Source organism: Microtus ochrogaster, chromosome 1 (assembly GCF_000317375.1).
Source record: "Microtus ochrogaster isolate Prairie Vole_2 chromosome 1, MicOch1.0, whole genome shotgun sequence".
In the NCBI taxonomy this organism is placed as follows: domain Eukaryota; kingdom Metazoa; phylum Chordata; class Mammalia; order Rodentia; family Cricetidae; genus Microtus; species Microtus ochrogaster.
In genome coordinates, this window is record NC_022009.1 from 99,120,218 (window position 1) to 99,142,960 (window position 22,743).

Below are 22,743 nucleotides of genomic sequence, written 5' to 3' on the forward strand. Positions count from 1 at the left end.
GTTTACATTGTATATTCTAGAAGTTAATACAATTTCTTTATAATTAATCAGCTGTTAGAAATTTCACATGCTATCTCCTCAGAAAATACAAAACCCGTGGTTTTGCATCTTCATTTATACCATGAAAATCTACACTTCACCTCTATGCATTATATATATATGTATATATATATAGTGTGTGTGTGAATATATGAATGTACATATATATGACATGATATATATACATTTTTTCATTTACAAGACATTATCAGAAATTATATCTTTATTTCTTTATTTTGAAAGTTTAAAAGTAGTTGGAAGATGTTGATTTAGTATTAAAAATGATTATCAGAACTACATTGTTAGCTTCTTCATAACAAATTCTATTTTATTTAATAGAATTAAAGAGGTGTAATAATTTGAAACAGCTTGAATAATGTGTCCGAAATCATTTGGTAGTTGGATGCCAAGTCATATGCAGGAAAAGGCTTTGGATTTGGACTCCCGATCAATTTTTTTGCACATATGTTGAAGCATTAAGTATGGAGAAGTAATGAAGTCCTCACACCTGGGCAAGTCCATCAGTTAACACAGTCAATTGGGGTATTCTGGGAAGAAGCTGCAAGAAAAGAGCAGATGGTTACAAGGGTTGCTGAAACCAGGCACTAAACTTAATGTCTATCTTTGTATCAAAACAAACATAAAATAACTTAGAGCAGGTACACAAAATATCTCTTCTGACTTATGGACTGACCATCAGTTAACCAGTAAGATTCCCTGTGGCACACTCTCCAGCAACCAAGGATAGAAGCACCTTCTCCACAGGAATACCAATAGAAAGAGATTCAATCATACAGAGATGATTGACACTGTTCACATAAATACTTTGGTTCAGAGTTTACCAAAAATATAAGAAAAGAAAGTTCTTTATCTGTATATGAGAGACTTTTAGTGGAAATGGAGAGATAAATAGGTAGATGATAATGCTTTTGCAACATTTTTGAAATAAAATTTGTAAGTTAATTCAACATAAAAATAATAAATTATTCTGATATAGAATTTTAAACCATTGCACTTTTCTCTAGGAATGAACAAAATTGTATCCCAAAGAGGCAGTGATAATTTTCTGGTAAATATTTTCTGAGAAGCTAAAGATGTCATATAAATCTTATCACTAAAATGCAAAATAAGGTGATCAGCAGGAGGAGCAAGAGAAGTCACAGGAGTTCAATTGATGACATTAGCCAGCATCAACTTTTGTCACAGGTGTATTTCTTAAATATATGCCCTATTATAAATATTGAATATCAGGGTAGTATAAAATAGTAATAGTAATAATAAGCAAAAATGGAAGCAGTATTCCAGTTCTTATATGCATGTTCTTGGATATCCATTTTCCACTGCATGGAATATGTGCACATATGTTTATATGCTTTGTGTGGCAGCTAATTGCTCCTGTCTAGATAGCCTCATTTTGTTAAAAGAGCTCTGTTACCACACTGGACTGCCCTTCATTTGCCCTTGAGAAAGTGAGACAGCTGAATGGGCTTCTCTCGTCTGAAAGCAAATCTGGCTGCTGCTCGTGTACAAACCCAGACTTTCCAGCAGTGGGAACATGCTTTCCTCACACGAAGACATGTAAGACATAGTTTCTTCTAACACAGGCTTCCATATAGAAGTATAGAGATTCTATGGTGATATGCAAGATGAGGGCTGCTGAGAAGCCAAGGTCAATGACACTGGGTTTTGATCCTACTGCATGTACTGGCTTTGTGGGAGCCTAGCATGTCTGGATGCTCACCTTCCTAGACCTGGATGGAAGGGTGAGGACCTTTGACTTCCCACAAAGCAGGGAACCCTGACTGCTCTTCAGACTGGAGAGGGAGGGGAAGGAGAGTAGGGGTAGGGAGTAAGGGGAGGGGGAGGGAAAAGGGAGGCGGGGAGGAGGCAGAAATTTGATAGATAGATAGATAGATAGATAGATAGATAGATAGATAGATAGATAGATAGATAGATAGATAGATAGAAGTATAAAGAGTACCCTGTGCAGTTATACACAAGAGGAGAAGAGAGAAGCTGGTCAAGCTTACCTTACCTATTATGTTCCAGAGGTTATCATCTAAGATGATTTCATACCACAGAGATATTAAAAAATCCACAAACATTGTATAAACACAGTAAATTGTCAAATGGCTAAGGCTTGAAGTTAGCCTTGGTTTGATGACTGCAATGTGTCTCTTTTCAATGTTCTTTAAGTTTTTTTCAATTAGTTTAAAATATCTACATAGAATTTTTTGGGTCAACTGACCAAATATTAACATAGACCATTTTAAAAGCTCTCTTAGCAGTTAAGAGCACCGACTGCTTTTTAAGATGGCCATGTTCAATTCCTGGCATCAATATGGTTGCTCACAAGGACACAAGGATCTGTAACTACAAGTTCAAGGGTCTGACCTCTTTTTCGGGCCTCAGTGGAAACAAGATATGCATCCAAGGCATAGACATACATGCAGGCAAAGTACATACATTTAAAATTATGAAGTAATGTTTAATGTGAACTACTAAACGCTAAAGGTTTGTTTTTTTTTTTTTAAAGGCAGATTCACAGTTTGTATAAGCAGTGAACAAAAAGTAAACTTTCAGAAAGTTCTGGGTGATTTGTAGTGGTGTACATTACTGCAGCTGAGACTCTGGGTGTCTCACAAGTTCTACGAATGAGCAAAATCTCCATCCCACAATACAGTTCTCCTTGAAGCATGAAAACACACACACACACACACACACACACACAGGGAGAAAGAGAGAGAGAGAGAGTTCAGAGTTCAATAACTCTGCATTTAGTGTTTCTTTTCATCTAAAATTACTGAGAACTTAGAATGTATTGCTGCAGTTTGTATTAATTGTGTTAATGTATAGTAAGGATTTACTTGTTGATATAATTGATTGAAAAAAGTCACAACCATTTGCAGCTTCAGTTAAGGGGGACACAATACCCTCTTCTGACCCCCCAGAGTACCAGGTATACATGTAGTACACAAACATATATGCAGACCAAATATTTACACATATAAAGTAAAAAATAAGTCCAAAAAACAATTATAAATATGTTGTTCTTTACTGTAAACAGACAGTATCAACAACCTTGAAATTCTTCAAATATGTAGTAAAAAATTAAATTATATCAGTAGATTGTTCACTTTCTAATAATAACTAGGGTTTGGACTTATTTCAAGTGGAAAGAAAGCTCACAAGATCTTAGAAATATAATATTTCAGGCAAGCAAATCTATTACTAGAAGAAAAATAATTTTTAGCGAAGTTTATTTGTAATGAAGACTAGAGGGCATCAAAAAGGATAAATATCAATTCTCTTTTATATAAATAAACCACCATTAAAAGCCACTAAAACACTTAAGCATGATTAAGTCCCAGGATCTTTTATATGATGGCACCTTAACACTCCCTCTTTTTAGTGAATAAATATATTTGATATCACCTTAGTAGTTTTTAAAAATTAATTAAATATTTTAATGTCTTAGCTCTCTCCTTTTTTGCTGGCCCTCTGTTGAAAATGAAACACTTTGTTATCTATTTTTATTTCATGTACGTAGTTTTAAAATATTACTTGTCCCTTGTTAGTGTAATGAAAAGCTAACAATTAAACAAAGAGTTAACCACTACTTCTACTACATTTCCGTTTCTCCTAGAGTCCGGAAATGAAATTCTCATTTTCTATGCCATGACACAAAGCTGTCTTTCAATTATTGCATACCTTTTTTCTATTGATTTTAAATCTAGAGCAATCATTACTCTCGCAAGTTCTCAATATGTTACATTTTCTATGCATTTTTAATTAAATCTATTTCCAGACTTTAAGTATCTGAAGTTTTTTTAAGTAATTCTAAAGCATAAATTGATCATAACAGCTTTTAAATTATATTATAACATTACTGTACAACTACCCTATCAGAAGTGTCTTATTTGTAATGAAGTCATCTATATTCATCTAAATTCTGAGAATCTACAAATGCAGACACATTTATGCTTGATAAACCTTAAGTGTATGTTTTGATTATTGAAAGCTAATTTTAAGCCCACTGGAGCTAGCTGTTGCCCTGACCTTTAGAGCATTTTATTTTTATTTTTAGATTCTAGGCACTGCTCTGGGCTCAGCCTGACTTGACAGATATTGGGCAAGTTGTTGTTCTTGGCACTTTTCTCAGTGTGTTTAAGACCCAGCAGTAACATCTTTCAGCTTAAGAAAACTCGGCATGAACAGTGGTACTCATATTTGTACAGACACATACAAGTAAAGTTTGCTTTTTAAGAAAGTAACACCAGTGAAGCTTTGAGGGTATTTATAAAACTGCATATGTGCTTAAGTAGAGTAACCTAATGATGTCAGATCTTCATAGAAAAATAATAATCATGATGAATAAAAATGAATAATAATTTCTGAATTTCAATAATAATTTCAAGGTTCAAATTTATTTAAAAATGTACAAATTTTGTGTATAAGTCTATCCATTTCTTCAATTTTCTTTCAGAAATTCTAACTGAAGAAAACAATTTTACATTGACCTTTTAGAGTAATTGCTTTTATAGACATTAAAGTAGAAAGAACGTTTTCTAGACCTTTCGTTTAACATGATCCAAAATATTTTTATATATTCTAAGTGTAGCTTAAAATTTTATTGAATGTTGCATTAAAAAGTTTGATATAGTCAAATTATACCTTTATCAATGCCTATAATACATGAGGGTTCAGAATAAGCTTCCTTAAAATATCAGATTTGTTTTCTTTATCAGTGTGAGAAAAGATATTTTGTTGTAATTCATGCCAAATTTAATTATACAGACTATTCAGGAGTCAAAGTACATCTGGCATCATTCAGTCGTGATTGCATGTGCTACACTCCAAGGCGAAAGACAATGATAGGTTTAATGGGTCTCAATCAGGGAGTGCTGGATTTGGAAGAAGTAGGAAGCATCTGCCATGGAGAGACATTACTTTCCAGCTTGAACAGTGTGCCTTTAAAGAACGTATTCCATGTCCAACATTCTTAAATTATTGGGTCTTGAATCCTAACTCATCTCTACTCTTTCTGAAAGATAGAAAATCATATGTAGAGATGACAATTTAATTGTATACATGCATGGAGACCATGCATATTTATACTTCCTGAAATTATTCTCAGACAATTCTTGTTAAAATGGCACACTAAACCAACATTTGAACATTCATACATGACATATAGGTAAGAAAAGCATTTATTTCTCTTTGTAAATTGGCTTTATTAGTTTATAATTTTCTGTATGTTTTGATTATCACTGCTACTAAGGTTTTAGATAATATTTATTTTTAAATACTTTTAATGTTCATTTACATTATGTACAATACAAATTTTTCCTGTTTTTCTAAATTCTCACACTGGGTGGAAGTCACATGATCTGTCATCAAAAGTGCATCTTTGGTGGCCAATGGGCACACTTATTGTTTAATGTGTCATCATGTGAAATTGACTATGTCAAAAAGACCCATTATGAAACCCAGATGACAGAAGGGATGGCCTGTGACATTTTCTCCTCATGCCATGTGTAAACTGACTGAACTGAAGAAGGTTTTTCTATATAACAAAAACCTAAGGAAAACAGACTGGTGGAGTGTATTGCTGGTGTTTGTGAATTTCGTTGCAAAGGGAAGGGAAAGGGACAAACAACATAGCAAAAGTCCAGCTCACTTAACATTAATTTATTGCAGGTTTTATCTTTTCTGTAAGAATTAACTTCAGAATCATGGTCTACTTGAGCATTTTTTTCCCTCTTATTTCAGAGGTCCAGAACAAACATTTCAGCTTGGTGGGAACACTTCAGCTTCAATTGTCCCATTGTGAGGTTTATGCTGGTCTGCCAGTCACATGCAGCAGCTAGCATATTATAACAGCCTCCTGAAACTCGACTGTAACACTTTTAATAAGAAGACATACACACACACACAGAAAGATAGATAAAGAGAAAGAGAGGGGGGGGGAACCCTTTTCTTAATGCAGTTTTAAGGAAAAATGGGCCACTGTTCATAGATTGCTTCAGCAAGGCACCATCTACAATCGTGGAAATTTGAATATCATAAAGATAAAAATGGTTGAAACACAGTTTATCAAATTTAGAATATGACCAGAAACCATGAAGCTGAGTCAAAAAAAATTTTACTCTTTCCCTTCTAATGTCAACTCTATTAGGCTATGTATGTGATACAAAGAATACAATAAAATGAATGAATTACCAAGTCCTGTGCAGCATACTTTGTATTTTGTTGGTGGCTGGTTGCATTCCAGAGACAATTTCTTCCCTTCTCAATGGGAACACTTTAAGCTACATTACTGAAAGAACACATACTGTTTGGTAATCTTCAAGCTGCTTGAATCTTTTATAGCTAAATGGCTTTTCTCCAAAAAAGAATATAAGGTAAGCTGATTGAAGCCATAAGCACATCAAGAATTGGCCTAATTCCATCATTAGAGATCACACCTCAACTTAAGACACTCTACAAATATTGATAGAACCATTTTTGAAGTTTTAAAGATATTAATAGGATAAGATATACTACATAATATCAAATCAGTGAAAGATGTTAGAAGCCATAAGCATTCAAAAATTATCCAGGAACCCAGCAATTCCTATCTCCTTGGACTCATGCCATAGGAAACATCAACCTTAATATTTAGTTAATACAACTCAAATAGATTCAGACTCAATAAAAATGTTAAATATCTGATGATTTTAACTTCATATAGATATTAAAATTTCAAAATGTAATTATTTTCATATGCTGATGAAAGGCATAGTGATATGTGGGTAGAGCAATAAGTCCTAAGTAGTTCTTTCTGTACTATGTCCACGTACCAGAATAATCATTATTAGAATCTCCCCTGGGTCTTATGACTTATCTTGCCATGCATTCCTGTCTCAATTAACAGTGCCAAGTATGGGTCCATCTTATGAGGCAGGTTTTAACTTAGATCCAATCAGAAAGTAGTTGACCACACTTATAACATCTGTATTGCTATAGGCCAGTGGGTATATCTTGTCAGGTCAGGTATTATTGTCGCTCACAGAGTTTACATCTATATAGGACTGATAATTTTCAAAACAGCCAATTAATAGCTTAGAGTTTCTTTTCAGTCTGTTCTTCCAAAAGTCTGTAGATGAAAATGACTTTGCAAGATGTATGGACTTGAAACAATACCCCCAAGACCATAATCACAATGTTTATTATCAAAGGTTTCTGTAGGGGCATTTCACTTGTATCTTAATAAATAAATCTTGACTGAAGATCGGAGCTTAAATAAATCCCACTGGTCAGCCTTATAGACCAAGCAGTGGTAATTCACACTTTTAATCCTAGCACCCGTGCTTGTTGCCATAGAAACAAGGAAGTGCATGCCTTTAATCCCAGTGGTACATGCCTTTAATCCCTGCCCCAAAGAGAAATATAAAATTGGAGGCGAGGGGAGACAGCTCTCAGAAACAATTTCATTCTGAGATTCCTGGAGGCAGGATTGCCATTTCAGACTGAGGTCAAGGTAAGAGCCAGTGGCTGGCTGCTTTGCTTTTCAGATCTTCAGGTTGAACCCCAGTTACTCTTTCTGAGATTTTATTAACTATACTTCTTGTTTCTACATTTGTTAATGCATTTTACAAAAAAAACCCCCATAGCATGTGTATAATATACCTAACATTGAACTGCTTGTATAGAAATCAGGGCAAGAGTCCTACTGTCAATGTCCTGTGACATATTGTTCAAATGCCTAGTATTATTAGATAAGACTTGAAATGCAGACTAATGATTTGGTTTGCTTTTGTATATATAGCAGGCAAGAGAAATTAAAACTACTTACAAAAGTGACCACTTAAATCAATGGATGAGAAAACATGACCCTTAATGAAAGTCTGTCATTGACTTAAGCGTCATTCCTTGCTGATTAGCTTTAGACCTAGTGTGAATATTCCCTTTCAACTTCATATAAGAAGGGATTGAAGAAAAGGAGATAGTATTGATTTCTTAGCTCCAAAGCACAATTTTTGATCTAAAATCTAACCAACAATTTAGTCATATAAAGTGGAAAATGTTAAGTAATCTTACTCCCATCTCAAGGCAGTGATATATGAATTACCCATAATGTTAAAACTCACTGGACTTCTATAACCAGACATTTTTCTCCCACCAACCTTTTCCCTAATAACCAACACAGAGGCCTAATATTATTTATAAATGTTTTCTCAATAGCTCAAGCGTATTACTTAATAGCTCTTACATTTTAAGTTAACCCATATTCCTTATTTATGCTCTGGCACGTGGATGCTCCTTTATTAGCATAGTACATTCATCTGACCCCTCTGTGTCTGGATGGTGACTCCTCACTCTGCACTTCTCCATCCCATCATCCTTAGAGTGGTTACCCCAACTATATTTCCTGCCTTGCTAGTGGCCAAATCTTTACAGTATACAAGAGGATTATTCTGTAGAAGACTTCCTCTTTGCCACTTATACTGTCATCTCACAGTGTTGGTTAATGAATTTTTAACTGATTCATTTTGTCTCTATGAAGTAAAAATAATATTCTCAAAGCCAGCCATGATTGGAGCATGCAGTTCTACTAATCACCATTCTCATTTCATTGTCCTTTTATTTTTTAAACCTGGTTATTATTTATTTAATTCCTATTGGCAATCTCTTCAATTGTTATGTTCTAACATTGGTGGCTCCACATTTTTCTCATCTCTACAAACTTAAATGTTTATATAATGTAATTGCCAAGAGATTACTCAATGTCTGTTGTTATTTTCAAATATTGTTTACTGTTTATTTGCTTTATTTATTTAAACTTTGATACTCTGAACAAGTTGCTTAATTATTTACTCAACTGACTCTGTATATGGTGTTCTCAGCCTAAGCACTATTGACATTTGAGACATGTATGTGTTTATTGCCAAAGGCAGTCACATGTATTACATATTCTTCTATAGCATATATGGTGATAACAATGAATGTCACTACTTCAGAATTCAGATAAGAAATAAAAACCTTACTACAGAAGTAAAGGCATTTGTTATAAGGATTAGGCACTCTCAAGTGTAAGAGTACCTTACCATAGGGACCATTGTAGAAGAATAATTTATATTCATAAGCAGACAATGGACAGCAAGACCATTGTGGATGTAAACACTCCCAAGTAGTGAAAGTGAATAATGTCCAAAGTGACCATGTAGCTATAGTAAGGAGGCTGCTTGTTGGTTCCTGGTTGCCCAGCTAGCTTAGACCCAAAATAATCACACAGAAACTGTATTAATTAAATCACTGCTTGGCCCATTAGCTTTAGCATCTTATTGGCTAACTCTCATAATAATTTAACTCATTTTTATTAATTTGTATATTGCCTTGTGGCTGTGGCTTACCTGGTACAGTTCCCGACATCTGTCTCAAGCAGCTCCATGGCTTTTCTCTAACTCTGGCCTTCTTTCTCCCAAAATTCAGTCCATTCTTCCCTGCCTAGCTCCAACCCGCCCTGCTCTGCTATAGGCTCAAAGCAGTTCTTTATTCATTAATGATAATGCCAGCAAAACAGGAAAATCCCACATCATGTGGCAATGAAAATTTTGTTAGTTAAACTGTCTACTTTTTCAAAAGTTCCTAAACCAAATGGCTTTTTATTAGTGCTATTTTCTTGTTTAAGAATTTCACAAGCCTGTTTGGATTAACTCATAAAGAATGAGACAATAGCAATTATTATTTCTGCACCAGTAAGGTTCTATTTGGATTACAATTGTATGTTTCCATGATGATTCCACCTAAGAATAGTGATCCAACTCAGATCTGATTTTTCCTGAGCAGTAATAAAAATCCAGAAGTTTCAGGACCTTGTTTTGCAAGATATTGATGATGAGGAAGAGATCTATTTTCTGTGACTTGAAAGACAGTTAATTAATACATGACTAGGAACATCAGAAACATGATCTCTATTCTGAAAATATTGCAAAAGATCAAATACCCTCCCCAATTTGAGATACTTACAGAGTCTCTAACTTTCCCATGATATACAGTGAGTAAAATTCTTTGAGCTATACTTTGGCCTCAGGCATATGATTTGCCTTGGCACTATGATTTAAGAACTTGTCTAAATTAAGATTGTATTTATACTTGAGCTATATAATTGTTACTCTCACTCATTAGAGAGCACCTTCCATATTAAAGGACTTTCTGTCAGCTGTCAACAGAGAACAATTTCAATAGGAATCTACCTACAAAACCATGAGAAAGCCCAACATGGTTACACAATCTTTATACAAAGATGACAGTAAGAAATGAATGTATATGGCACACTGCTTTGTAGCAAGTATTTACTCGTGATTAATGAAGTATTACATTATTCTGGGTACCTTCCACTCTGAACAAATGGATTTGTCACTGATCTGAATCTTACTTTGTAGAAATATAAGAGCTTGGAAATCTCATTGGATGTCCTCTGGATTCTAAACCATGTCTCTAACAATAACTTTCTAAAACCATATCATGGTATGGTTATTTGAATGAGAATAGCCTCCCTAGGCTCTTATATTTGTGTAGGTGAACACAGATAGAGTCATCCCACACTAGCTCAGAATTGAGTATAATAATAAAAGTTTCTTTATCTAGGGGGCAGACTCAGGGATCTCAGTCCTCTGTATGAGCTGGGAACAAGAACCAAATCCAGCTTCCAAGAGAGAGCTAGCAAGCCAGCAGGTGCATTCTTTGGTATCCAAGGCCACACCCAACTGGGTCCAGCATTTCAAAGGCCATTGCCTGAAGGAGTTCCCCGAGCATATTAGAATATTTAGATCCTGATTCTTTGGGAAAGATTAGGAAGAAAGGCCTTGTTGGAGGAGGTTTGTTACTTAGTGGTGGGCTTTATCTTCAAAAGTTGATGCTGGCTCTCTCTCTCTCTCTCTCTGCTAAAAATTTACAGATCAGATATGGGCTTTCAGCTACTGTTTCAGGGCCATACCTGCCTGGCTGCTGATATGTCCCCTGACAAAGCCCACCACTCATCATAAACTAACCCTCTGGAACTGTAAGCAAGCCCTAAATTCAATGCTTATTTTTATATGTTATCTTGGTCATAGTCTCTCTTCATAGAAATAGAACAGTAGCTAAGGTGGTTGGCATTGAGATGGTGAAGAAGAAATCGTTCTTTGCTCTTCTCTTCAACTCATTTGACCAAACTGTAAATCAAAGCATTTGTCTCTATGAATTTCTGTGCCTAATGTCTTTTTAGTACATGGAAAGTGATGAGTCCATTGTAGATATCTTACCTTGCAAATATTAAAGAAGGCTATTGGCTGACAAAGGCTGAGTTGGGATTAACATTAAGGGGCATTCAGGAAAAACAATGTAAATAGATATGTATACAATGGTCGCAAGTCTATACAGCTAATAATTTATTCCGTGAAAACTAAGAATTTGGAAGTTCTGGATTTATACACACTTAAGAAAATAAGAGGACATCTTGGACGTATGGAATAGAATGTTTGCTTTAAATGAGCTGTTCCTAAGAACAACAACAAAAATACTGGATATATTTTACCATAGCTTATTGTCAATATTTTCTCCCACAAATCTAATAGCCTTAAGAATCATAGTTATAACATCCTTAATCCCTGGTAGAACTAGTTATTCCTGTTTCCCTTAAAATAGTTCATAGTCAATTTAAAAATAACTGGAAAATCAATATAAAATTGATTTTCTTAAGGCTATTATTGCATAACATTTATAAATTAATATAAAACAGCATTGTGTGACATTTAATTTTATTTTCTTATTAATAATCTGTGCCTCCACATATTTAGAGTGTTTTTTTTTTTCAATGAAAAGTTATATATTTGAACCAGTGTCCTCTGGAAGAGTTGCAAGTGCCCTTAAATAGTAAGTTATCTCTCTAGCTGCTACACTCATTTTTTTTTCAGAAGAAAAATATACAGTCTTTTCTCCTGCTGAAACTATTGCTGTTTGCATACTGTCTATTTCCAATTAATAAACAAACAGATTTATAAAGTGATTTTAAGATCTGTTCTGGTTTGAGGACCAAGCATTATGCTACCCTTACTTCAATAAAGCACATCTGAAAAAGATGTAACTCACTGATTCCAATAATACCACGCTTCAGTGGTAAGCACATTCCCTTATCATCATAAAACAAGAACCTTTAAGAAAATGCCAGGGAGTACCCGTTACTTCCTGATGATAGAAATAAAACAAACACAAAGAAAAACGAAGCCCAAGACTAAAGACTCGGCAATTTCTGTCAGGGCCCAAGTAATGCTAGAAGAGAGAAAGTAGCAGTGGGGAGAGATATAAGCGAGACCTCATTGGGAACACATGGAATATTTTCCCAGCCACTACTCAGATCATTGGAAATCTATTGCTCTGGAACTTCTTGCAAAATGGAATTCTTACCTCTGAAGGAAAGAAGAAGAGTCTCTTATTTTAGGAGAGTAGAATCTCCAAAGGAAGATGTCAGAAGTCATGGTGCCAGCACAACTACATAACATTGTGAGTGGCACCTGGAAAGACACATCATAGAGAACTCTAACAGAAGCATGGAGGGCTGGACACAGAGGAGTTTTCTAATCAGAAAGGAGTGGTTACATAGCTCGAATACAATTAATTTGTAAAACACCCAGAAACAAAAAGAGGAAGTTACTGACCCCTGATGCCTCCTAATGCTTTCAATTAAGTGAACAGGAAACAAAAATTCTATTTAATCTAATAAAAATCATGAGAACATTCAAATGAGCCAACAAAGTATAAGAATATAGAATAATATATTTTCAAAGTAAAATGAAGGCTTAGTAAAATGTCTTAATTTGAAATGACAGCATAAATAAATCATGAAATGCAAATTAACAGGGAATAATTTAAAATGAATATAATTCATAGTCAAGCATGTTAAATTTTTAGATAAGATTAACTATTGTGGAACACTAGAAAATAATCATGAAAATCAAAAAATAATTATACAAGAAATGACTAAGGGGTTCAGATGCCCAATAGGCAGCTTGACTAAATTCAGAATCACCCTGGAAACTCCCACTTTGATGTGTGTACCTTGACAACATGACTCCCCAAAGGTTTAACAAAGGTAGTAAAACCCGCTCTGAATGCGGACAGCTGTTGGATCTCAGTCTGTAAGTGGAATCTCTGACAGAAGAAGAATTTGATGTGAAGACCCAGTTTTATAGATGAGTAAATATTTTATCAGGAATTAAGCCAAAAGACAACTGTAGTATATTCTGGTAAAAAATAATCTAGCCATAGTCTGCCAGTGTCCTGAGAACTTTAGAAAAGTTGAAGTTGCCTAACTCTTCTGACAGAAGAACTTTAAAGCAAATAGCAGTCAGGCTAGACCACTGTCTGTTTACTAAGAGTTACCTAATCATTCTGTGTGGAAAAATGACTGTGGGAGAAAGATCTAAAACCTGGGCTGCTTGATAGGCATGGGACCTTCAGAAGACTTTTGAAGTTGCTAAAAATGAGGATGCAGAAAAGCTATAATTCTTTAAAGTCAACAAACACAAACAAACAAAAACCTGTTTTCAACTAAGACAACAAGAAAGCTATCTTGACAACAATATACCATTTGTGGAAGGCTCCAATACACGAGAACACAAACTGTTTTGAAAAGATATAATTGGAACTGAAAGTCTCTATGAAGAGGATGCCTGATTATGGATGAAGGCTTAGGGAATTGTAATCATTTCTGTGCTTCACTAGTTTCATTACAACAGTGATAGAAGGGACAAGATGACATTTTGATTCATCGGCAGGAACTAGTAACAATACCCATGGGATACTGGGTCTTCGTAGCCATGAGAGATGTAAGAACATTATGAAGGACAGGCAATGGGTGGCCAGTGCATAATCTCTGGAAGAAATCCCTTAAAGGACACTGCATGAGGCTGAGAAAGTGAAGACTTCAATGAGCAATTCATTATCTATAATCAAAGACTATTATTAGACTAGAGAACTTGGGATGTCACATTCACCTTAGCTTAGAAAGTGAACTGCTCCTGTTTCTAGTTATGGTGACAAAAACAGCCTAGAGAAGATAGGACATGCAGAGAAATGAAATGTGGTATTCAACTAATACTCTTCATTTTATTCAGCCCAAGACCTTCCTTTAGTTTGGCTCTTCCCACCTCAATGAACCCAATTTACAAAATCTGTCACAACCAGGCTCACCAGCTTATATCTTATGTGGTTTTGGATCATGTCAACTTGACAATCAGTACTGAGCACCATACTATCAGACAGGTTTATGGAGAGTGATTGACAACAGAGAAGAGGGGGAAAGGCATACTGTGGGCTGACGTTTTGACTGCGAGCGCTTGAAATAAAAGAACTGAGTGATTCAATACAGAAATTAAATAAACTATGCAGATTGCAACATTAGACAATATAGACTACCAGAAAGTGATTTCGAAGTACAGCTAATCTTGTTTGAAGGTTTAAGCTTAATAACAATTGAGTAAATAATAAACCTTATGCCAATCTTGTTTGCTTTGACACCACAAGGTGACCAACTTTTAAAAGATTACCTCTATTGTCAGGGTATTATTTTCAAGTAATGGTAGGTAGAAAGGACTAATTTTAAACAATTATTTCCTTAGATACATCCCCTGGGAAATTTTCTCAAAAGGTTCACTCCACATAATGTGTAGTCTTTGTAAAATGTGGTGTAAATCACGAAGTAGTGATAATAGAGGGCCCCAGATCAAAACTTAAACGATTTCAAACCATGTTGGATGATATTAAGAGTCAATTTCATGTTCTTGCCCAAAGACTAAATTAACCTACTTAATTCTCATTTGTTGCATTGCCAGACTCTCTTGCTACAGCTACCCCATAATTAATACTGGGAAGCATCTAATGAGGTTCTGCTGTAAGGGATCCATAAGCATTCTCCCACTCAAATTACTTGAAGATATTCAGCTTAGTAAGTGGCTCCATTTCTTTGAGCCTTCACGGAGAATGAAGAAATCACAGGCAACATTACCAGATATGTGAGGTAAAAACAGAACGAGACACAAGGTGTACTAGTTTTACTGTAGCACATGCTTGGCCAGCCTGCTAGTCCCACCAGCTGTCCAGCAGGGAGCACGTGGGTTGATGTATCAGGGAGTATAAGTGAAGGTATGGGTTTATTTGCTCAAGAATGATGTGATTTTATCACTGTTTTCTGTAACTTATTCTTTTAAATTTAGATTTTCACTGATACCGAGAATGATCAAAAGAGGAATCAATTTATTAAGATGGAAATCTGAAGATCAACACACCAGGAGGAACAAAGGGAATAAGGAAAATGAAAGGTTAGTTGCACCCTCAGCAGATACACCTAATGTCATAGTAAGAAAACAGGAGCGATATTGTTCATGTGGACCTATGTTAATTTCTCCCTGATGTAGTTGAGTAATTTATATTTGCCTTCAAGTTAAACTATTATTTGTAAACAAGAGGCTGCTCTTTTGTGTTCCAGCCACCCAGATCCAGATAATCACAAAGAATCAGTATTAATTACAATACAGTTTGACCTATGACCACAGGCTTCTTATTAACTAACTCTTACATCTTAAATAAATTCATTTCTATTAATTCATATTTTACCATGAGAATATGGCATACCAGGAAGGTTTCAGCAAGCATCTTTCTCCATCAGCAACAACATGGTATCTTCCTGACTCAGTTACTCCCTCTCTATACCTCTGTTTGGATTTCCTGCCTGGCTTTACTCTGCTAAGCCACTGGTTGAAACAGCTTCTTTATTAACCAATGGCAATTAAAACACATTCATAGCAAACAGAGGGGAATCCCACATCATTTCCCATTTTTTGTCTAAATAAAAATGAAAGTTTTAACTTTAACATAGTAAGGTTACATATAAAAAAGAGTTAACAAGCAAAAAATATAGTTACAATATTTAGTCCATTTGCTATTTGGCAAATCAAAGAAAATACTCTAATACCTATCCTATCTTTGAGTATAAAGTTTTATATCAAATTTATCTTTTGTCATAACTAAGAAAAAGTATAATTGTCTTTAACCCCATCAAAGATCCCAGAAGGATATATTATTACTTAAGTAAACAGGAAGTGCATTATAAACAACTTCCAAACTTCTAGAAATGACAGAGACATCTCACTGCCTAGATAATCACACAAAGTTCTTCTATAACATCAGGGCATCCATCTTCAGGCTACAGGCCTACAGTACCTGACAGACTTCTCCATTAAGCAGGAGATTTGAAGATCTGTTCTGCCTTGTACTAAGTTCATCAGTTGCTTTCTTCTGTGTCCTGCAGAATGTCTGGCAGTTTGTTCTGGGAAGCAGGAACCTGAATGACTGTCTAACCTTCTTTAGGCAAATTCAGCAGTCACTTTTCTGTGAGTCCTGCATGCCCAGTTCATACAACACACCATCAAGCAGTCTAGGCAAGAACAGTTTCTTGCCCAAATGGCAAATCTTGCCATATTGAAGACAATTACATAACAAGTTCCTTTGATGCCCAGCAACCTCTCTTAAGTAATTGCTGCTGCCAGAATCAGACATGTCTCACTGTCAAGAAAAGTCAAGTTCTTAAAATCTTTTAAATGCCATTTTCATTAGGCCTTTGAAATGTTGAAGATTATCTATCTAACTTAAATATATCTCGTATAACTAGAAATTTTAACTAACATGACAAGTTTGACTATTATAAACGACTATCTGTAATTTTTAATTATACATTACATTCTTAAATGAGCTGCACAAACAAAATATTGTAAATAAGAGCAGAAATATATGTACACAGTGTAACAAAAGCAACCATAAATTTGTATAAATAGACCAAGACCCATATGATTTAGGTAAGTAACAGGAATAGTTTATCCGATAGGTTTTATGATCTGTCTAGCCATAGGTTCTTGAACTCTAATAGTGAAAGGCAGGAGCTTTGTCTAGCAGAGCACTATTTGAACCCAATTAGAAAGTGACTGGTTACTAAAGTGATGTTCATGCCACTATTGCACCAGTGAGCTTATCATATCAGGTAAGTGATAGTAATACTTGGCTGGTTTCACAGCTGGATAACATTGGAGATGAATTTTGTCCTCTGGTACTATTCATAGAACCATCTAGCACTATTAGTAAGTGGCTATGGGATTCTTAATCCTAAGGGACCATCTATAGTACATTCCTCCTCCAAACGATCAGGAATCATGAGAGAAGACAGAAGAGGAAGGGTATGCATGCAAGTTTCTTTTGGACATATCAGGGTGGCTGCAATACAGACTCACAGTGACTGTGAAAGCAAACCCAAGGCCTGTGCAACCTCAAGCCAGACCAAATCTCAACATGGAGATATGAAATAGGAATGAAGTACCACCTGTAGCTAAAGACTTATTGATAAAGCCTGCTGCTGGGGGAGAGAATTGGTTTTGTCCATTACTGTCATCCCCAGTAGGTTAACCACTTTCCATTGAAAGGCTACACATCTAAGAATATATGGGTGTCACAAATCATACTTTATGAGTGTAAAATAATTGAAAAAAATGAAAGAATTCAAAGTTCTGTGAGAAGAGAAGCCAGGTGATCTAGGGGAGCTAGGGGAGGCCATTAATATGATCAAAATACATTGATGATGCTTTCAGAGAGTTAATAAAAATGTTTATAATGTCATAGACTATCACACCTTGCTTTGTCTAAGGTTTGTAAGACTCTCATTCTCTTTCCCTACTGCACACACACTCTTTTATTCTCTCTCCCAATTTTTCTCTCTTCTTCCTCCTCTCTGGTACATCAATAACTGATCATGTATTATTTGAAATAATAAAATACTAAATGACTTCTTTCTTAAGTTACATCATATTTTAAGCTATATCATAATCTTAGGTTAATGTTAAATGTTAGATACTAAGAAAAGCACAGGCGTATCACAATGGCTACTTAGTAATCATTATGCAGTTTAAAATCTGATAGATTTCATTTTGCAGGAGAAAATATCCAATTCTTCATTCAAGTCTCCGTTTCCTAGATATTTATTGTGCCACACTTTCATTTTTACACAGGCCATCTCTTCAAAATCTCCTAATTTCTGACTCTGTCTCTTAATTTGTGGCACATCCAGTTTTCTCACAATTAGTGAAGCTAAGTATTGGAACTTCTTCTGCAAGCATCACAGCATGCTTTTCCCAATTTCTCTCCAGTGGCCTCTGGCACCCTAGTCTCCTGCTACAGCTGCTGTTAATATCTCCTGCAGTAGTGCCATGGGGTTCCAAATCCCCTACTCTGTGTGTCTTCATTATGCAACAAGGAAGGAAGCTTTGTTTTGATCAATACTCAATAATTACTTCTGAAACTCAGCAGGTAGATTTATTAAATAAGTTTTTCCTAATGAGAATAAGATATTGCATGGCATTCTGGTAGTCAAGTTAATTAAATTAAATAACCTTTACATATGTACAGAAGAGTTTGGAATATTTCCTTGGTATAAACCCAAAAAATAAAACAATTCATCTTCTTTCCAGGAATGTATTCAAGGATGTACACCAGCTAAAACAAAACATCTCTATAATAAAATACCACCATTTTATTTATGCAAGGAGATTATGACACTATCTATAATCTTATGATAAAACTCCTTGGGTTATTTCATCAGGACTATGCTTGAGCATTTGCCTTTTCCCAATGTGCACACTTTCTACTGCACAGCTGAAGAAAATTGTACAAATGCTTATTACTATTAAAATATGTAGTTAGACAATATCAATATAAGAATTATATCACCCTTGGTAGAGCTTGGTCTTTTGATTACTCTAGACTTCTGATTAGGCACCTTTCTTCATGGCCTTCAAATGTATATACAGATTTATATTCTTACCTCTATCTGCTTATTGAATTGATAATTGTTAATATGTTAATGATTTACTGTGAAGTTAAAACTTGGGATGATGACCTTAGAAAACAGAAAAAAAATGGGAGAAATATAATATTGTATTTGGCCTTGCAGTAACTATTGTGGTTAGATTTCTAGAAGTGGTAAACTGTAAAATGAAAATTACTTTTAAGATATGAGTATTTGTAAGCAAGAATTGGAAGGAATCGTCACAATAAAACTTTATGTTGTGACTGAGAAATAATGCAGTACGTTTTAGGGCTCAGTCAAAGAAATCAAGAAGAGTACTGGGTACGTAGTTTAGTGGAAGACCACCTGCCTGTCATATATGAGGTAAAACCTACAACCACAACTGTAATACATTAGCATAACTTCTAACTGCACTCTAAATATTGTCCTTATACCTTATCTCACATCAAGGAAACTTCTCTTGCATCAGAAAGTGATCATTACAGAAAACCATTCCCAATAAAAATGCAGAGTTGTTGATCCTAGTCCCAAGTCCCAGCAAACAAGAACATAGAAGAAAAAAGGACTGAGATATTGCTTTGAGATTTTGTCTCATAGAAATGTTATAAAAGCTATACCCATGAAGTCTCCTAAACATGAGCAGAACATGTACATCACACCAGATATGCTGAAGTGGACAAGGAAATGCCCATTAGACCTTAACCACAAACAAAGATGGAGGGGCACTAAGAAATGCTAACAGTAGGAGAAATAGTCTTCTCAGGAAAGAGTACACCAATTGGCTCCCCAATACCAAATACTGAGCCCCAAAACATACATACAAGCAATATTATGCCAAAAGAACAAATTATATTTAGAAATATATATGTTGGTGGTGGTTGTTTTCTTTAATTATTTGCTCTCACTCTATAGGGGCCCACCACCCAGCTCCCAAATAAATCATTCATGGTTGCTTATTCTTAATTATAAAAGCCCGGCCTTAGCTTGGCTTGTTTTTAGTCAGTTTTTCATTAACTTGAATTATCCTGACTACATTTTACTATGGGCTTTTTTCCTTTTCCTACTTCTATATATCTACTTTGACTCTTACTCCATGCTTGGCAGGGTGGCTGGCCTTTTACATCTGCCTCTCCTTGTTCTCTCTTCTTGCTCCTACCTCTCTTCCAGATTTCTTCTTTTATTTATTCTCTCTGCATGCCAACCCCTCCTATTCTTTCTCCTTTCTCACTATTGGCTGTTCATCTCTTTATTAGACATAAGGTGTTTTAGACAAGCAAAGAATCACAGCTTCACAGAGTTAAACAAATGCAGCATAAACAGAAGCAACACATCTTTAAAATGCTAAACAAATATTCCAGAGCATAAACAAATTTAACACATGTATGCGTTCAATGATGAGTAGGGGAAAAGGGCCTTGAATTTGAAAATGAGCCATAAAGTACATGATAGTGATTAAAGTGTGGAACAGGAATGGAGAAATAATTGTATTATAATTTCAAAAATAATAAAAGTGCTGAAGATAAAACAAAGCTATATCAAATACAATAGTGAAATAAAGTTGGTCACTCAGCTTAGAAACCAGGACAGTGTACACACAATCTATTCTATTGTAGTAACTGGAGTACTGCCTGGGTTAATGACAGCAAAATTAATGAAGAGAATGACAATGAGACTGGCAATAACAACATCCAAATATTAAGAGTAAGATGTAAAATATATCAATCAGAACTATAGCTGGCTACTTTGCCACAGGTTATTGGGACAATGCTTTAGAGGCTTACATACTGAATAGTTATAGTTACACAATGAGGCTGTAGGATGAGCATGCGAGGTCATTGCAAAAAAGGACTGTAGGAAAAAAAAACTTTCATGTGAACAAGATGCATGCTATGAACTACAAAGTGACTGCTGTTTTCAAATATTTTGTGAAGACAATGAGTTTAGCAAAACAATCTAAATGACTGTGTATGTGTGTGTGTGTTACTCTGTGTGCATGTGTGAATGTGCCCGTGCAAAGCTACAGATGAAAGTTATAATCCCAGATGTGGACGCAGGGTGTTCGTGGGCCTTATGTGCATCAGCACCAGTGCATGCCAGATGGAGAATTCTCAATTCTTGTACAATCAGATAAACAGTAATAGAACATGAAGACTTTGTTCCCAATGATCCCGACACAGATACTGTCGCGGTCTCTGAACACCTCAGAGAATGAGGATTAGTAATGTTGCAGAAGGCTTGCTATTTCAGCCGAGGAAATGAAGGGAGAGAGAAAAATAAACATGTGTTCCCAAAGACTCATGTTTAATACATGTTTAATTCAGAGGGGGTAAAAACCAAGAAAGGGAAATTTAGAATTATTCCTATGCTATCCTCATAGAAACTGAAAACATTCTTGTATCCATATTAAACTGTAAATAGTTGATGAAGAAATGAAACAATTCACAAAGCATGGCTATCAACTTAAAATAACTAGAAAGATAATCAATCATCTAGAAAATTGGAAGGGAATGAAACTGCAGAACATGGAATAAAATATAGTTTGAAAACAGTAAAAAATAAATAAACAAAACAACAACAACAAACAAGAAGCTCTAGGAACTTTCTAAGACTTGTGAGTTGTGGACACACTCCAACCTCACACACACGCATGTAAGCAATATCAAAGAACTATCTTCCTAAGCAGAAAAGAAAAGCAAAATAGAGAAACAGAGGAAATTCAAACTAAGGAAAGAAATAAAATGCCTAAAAAAATAAGGAAAAAAATGCCAGGAAAAAAAAAGTGCCAACAGCCAAGTAAAGATTTAGAAATGAGATAAAACAACAGTCCAATCCTTACATGGCCAGAAACATTTCAGGATCTCAGTCTTAGGAATTGAATATATAACCTAGGCCTGCTAGGTGCTTCAGTGTTAAATTTAAATTTTGAGTAAGAATAATACATTAAGAGGCCTTTCTATGTGTATTTCCCATTGAATGCTTACCACTTACTAAAAATAATCACACAGAGCCCATGCCAAAAAAAAAATGTATCAGAAAAGGGAACATTGAAAAATATGTTAACAGACAGGGAAGCTACCTGGTGGATTAATTAGAAATATACACTTCCACAAACCCAAAGCTTAATAACTTTGGGAAGTAGCAATCACTTTTGTAAATGGAAAAAAGGTTGTATGTCTGTGAGAAATTTGAAGATAACAAATTGAAAACTGAAAAAAAATGGGTATCCTGGTCCTTGGTGATGAAACAGTAACTTAACAGTTTCTTAACTGGAAGAACAGTAAGTGAAAACACACAAATCAAAGCTTTGAAGATAAACAGGCAAACGGAGCAGGACTCCTTTAGTAATTCAGTTTTCTGAATTTACAGGAATATCGCAAGGAGTTACCTCTAGAAACATGGGCAACATAAAGGTCACTGCATCTCTACAAAGCCATCCCCACTGGTGCAGCAGTTCCTTAAAGCAGTATCTGTGTCACTTCCTGCACAACTTTCAGTCAGCTCCACCAAAAATGTCTTCTCCCTCCAGTTACTTACAACAAGTGTATCGTAGGCTAGGGGCTCTCTAGGGTCCTGAGTCTGGTTTATTTTATGAACTTCTAGAAGTTTACAATCCTCCATTCTTCCTTTCTTCAGAAGGGAACATTTAAATTATGAAAACACAGTACAAAATACTGGAAAAAAATCTGTATTCTTTCATTTCTCTATAAACATTCAGGTGATAGCAGACATGGGTTTAAGTACACAGATATAATTCCTCAGATTAGCTGGGTTTTTCTTTGCATACAGTTTTTTTGTTTTGTTTTGCTTTGTTTTTTTGAGACAGGGTTTCTCTG

General features: G+C 35.2%; 1 pseudogene; it reads right to left on the reverse strand.

Moving 5' to 3' along the window:
* Positions 1 to 345: 345 nt before the first annotated feature.
* Positions 346 to 22,743, reverse strand: part of LOC101991590 — a 28,620-nt pseudogene continuing 6,222 nt past the window's right edge.